Here is a 3,650-nt window from a genome sequence, read left to right as displayed (position 1 = left end):
CAGGTACCTTCCAAGCCAGTACGACTGACCACACCAAAACTGATAACCAGCAAAACCAGAGGAGGTCTGGTTGAATCCCTTTAAAAAGGAAGGATTTTTGCAGCAGACTGTCAAGACTTTCCAGATGCTGACCCTTTCGCCTCTGACCACACCAAAAAGGCGACTACCCCAAAGGTTCTGCCAAATGGTCTCTGGGCAGAACAGAGATCCTTCATTGCTTGAACATAATAAGCAGCAAGTGCTGAGAGCTGGCCTAGACCCAAGGGAGGCCTTATCATAACTCCACACTCAGAAAATGATTGCAAGTTTAGTTCATTAATTTCCTACCTCTTGTTTTATCTTGTTGTGTGCTTGCCTTGTGCTTTAATTTGTGTGATGGGTAAGAAACCAAGTTAAACGTGAAATGTCATTGAGTTTGGAATCCTGAACCTGATTTACAATTTAACTTTGCTTTATGATTGAATAAAGCTGATATTATGGAAAGACACAACTCATGTGTGCACCTTCATAGCATGCCCATGATACCCTAGGGCTCCTGACTTCCATCCAAAATACGTCCCAATTAAAGTTCAACAAATATTTGATGAGACCTAACTACTAAAATGCATAAAGCACATGAGGGTGAATGTGGGGTGGGGACAGTTTTGATGACAAAAGGAAAAAATAGCCTTTGAACTTTGAAGAATTGTAAGTTGACAACAGATCAGAAAAATGATATCCTTCTCAATATTTTGCAATTTGTTTTACAGAGGTGAAACTATCATACTGGGAGCGAGAGGTATGGATGGGGGGGACTTTTGTTGTTAATATTCAGAAAATTTCCTAGAAAGTAACAACTGCATATATTTTTTAAAAATTTGTTTAATATTTATTTATTTTTGAGAGAGAGACAGAACATGAGCAGGGGAGGGGCAAAAAGAGAGGGAGACATAGAATCCGAAGCAGGATCCAGGTTTTGAGCTGTGAGCACAGAGACTGATGTGGGGCTTGAACCCATAAACCCTGAGATCATGACCTAAGGTCAGATGCTCAACCGATTGAGTCACCCAGGTGCCCCTATTTTTTATGACAGTGGTTAGTCATAGTGGAAATTATGCTTTAATGAAGCATACAATGTGTAGGATCTGAATATAACTATTGAATTCCTCGGAGAAATCCATTTCAAGATTTTTTTTTTTTTTTGGTCGTTTACCTCAAGAACCAGAATTTCTTTCTCAAAGATTAAGGGAAAAAAAAAAAAAAAGGAAATTAGCATTTTCTCCTCAAGGGCTGCTCAGGCTGTAGAGCAGAAATTATCCCTGCAGTATTGGGTATTTTGAAAATAAACTGTTAATTGATACACTATTTTATTTCTGTTGTTTTTGGCAGACTTCCATGTTATGACTGAAAAATGAAACAAAGAAATAAACAACAACAAAAAAAAACCCTTTAGGAACTATTAAGTCATTTGTACACAGGAGATATTAAAATGTGCTTCAAACTAGCTAGTAATCTCAAAATAACTAAATTGAAACCATAGTGGAAAAAAAAGACTTCTCTATTTTTTTAATGCTGAAAAGAATATTAACTAGAAATGTGCAGATGGTAAGATTAAATATTGTAAATAACATAGTATTTCCCAAATTTTACACATGAACTATAAATACTCAATGCCTGTCAACACCCCCTCCTAGACAGTTCTTACTTTGAAATGGATTCTAAAACATATGAATTAAATGTCTGAAAAGAGTCAAGAAAATTTAGAATAAGGAAAAGTTACCTTTCCAGTCATTCAACTATAAGATACTATAATATATGTTAGATATAGTTCTAATATAAACTTCAATCATTTGATCTACATGATTCTGGAGCCTGAATAGATCAATAAAATAAAATATAGAAGGACAATACAGCAGATTGGATGGAGAAATCCCTCCATATGTAGCCACCCTAAAAAAAAACAAACAAACTGGATAAAACACAGTGTTATACATAATTTCTAATGTATGATCAAGTTGGTTGAAAGTAAAAATTTTTTGGAGGCAGAGATGACAAGGCATGCTCATGTAACTTTGGGACTAGGATCAGCTCTGCTCAAATAGCATGAGAAAACTTCAACCTAAAAATATTGTTTAAAGAGTGCTTGGACTGATAGTGCTAGGCAAAAGTAAATGTAGATCCTATCTGTATAGATGTACTTTAGATTCAGGCACAAAGGATTCCCTGAGATAAACTTACAGAAATATGAGTTGACAAATTTTTTTTTTTTAAATCACTAAATACAAAAGAAAACAAGCAACTATGAATGAAAATCAAACTCCTCCCAAAAAACTATAAAATCAGACCAATATATATTGGAATTATATAGAATGTAAAATAAGTGTCTTGAATATATTTAGAAGTTAATGGTATTTCAAATATGGTGAGGGAAACAGGAACAATCAAATTGGCTAGTACTAAAAGAAAATAAGTTCTAGAAATTAAAAATAGAAAACTTCAGTTAGAAAGAGTGGAAGAGTTAAACAGGAGAGTAGCCACAGCCGCAGAGAAAATTAGTGAATGGGAAATTACTTAGAGTGCAACATAGACAAACACTACGCATCTCCAGAAAAATATACTCAAATGACATTGTAGCACAAACAGTCCTATGGAAGCAAACTGCGCAGCTTTTTTTTTTTTTTTAAATGCCTTTTATTTATTTTGAGACAGAGAGAGACAGAGCATGAGCAGGGGAGAGGCAGAGAGAGGGAGACACAGAATCCAAAGCAGGCTCCAGGCTCCAAGCTGTCAGCACAAAGCCTGATGCGGGGCTCAAACCCACAGACTATGAGATCACAACCTGAGCTGAAGTCAGCAGCTTAACCAACTGAGCCACCCAGGCATCCCTGCACAGCTTTAACAAAGGATGTGCTGCAGCCCTTCTATGCAAACTGTGAGGCACTGAGAGAAACTTACTACCACCTAAGAATATTGCTTTTGACCCTCCGACCTTGAATGTTCTTTGTTAAATATTTATAAATGAAAGTTAAGGGCGCCAGGCAGGGGAAATAAATCTGACGTCACTCCTGCTTGTCTTTCCTTTACTAATTTGATTAGAAAGCATTAAACATTAAAACATTAAAAACTGAGATGAAAAAGTTTATGCTTGCTTCAATGCATCTTTTCTCTCTGTGTATATTTAGGAAAACCTTAAATGGTTATTTACTTTTATTATTTCTAACAACTGTAATTTCAGAAGTAAGATTTTCTTGTTAGTGCCGTAGGAATTCTGAATAATTGATCAAATTTTAAAAAGAGAGTATCTTTTTTCATTGATTATTTTCTGTAATTTTTGTCTTGTTATTTTTAGCTTGGTCATTCAAATTATTGCCCATTTAAATTTATTTCCACCTTTTCACCATTACAAGCAATGCTTTAAGGATCTTTTTAAATTAAAAAAATTATTATCTTAAGTCAAAAGAAATTCTCATGAAAAGAAATACAGAGAAACAAAAAAGAGAATGCATAAAAATATCTAAAATCCTACTTGCTTAGAAATAGCTTTTTAATGCATTGGGGGCATGCATGTTTGTGAATATGTATGACTAAATATAAATAATTTAGATTACGCAAGTAATTACATTCATGTATAAAAATTGGATGGTACTATACATGCTTTTTGAATTAAAAAA

The sequence above is a fragment of the Panthera tigris genome, chromosome C2 (genome assembly GCF_018350195.1).
Source record: "Panthera tigris isolate Pti1 chromosome C2, P.tigris_Pti1_mat1.1, whole genome shotgun sequence".
Taxonomy (NCBI): Eukaryota; Metazoa; Chordata; class Mammalia; order Carnivora; family Felidae; genus Panthera; species Panthera tigris.
The sequence above is the reverse complement of the archived record's forward strand: the minus strand, read 5'-3'. Positions refer to the sequence as shown.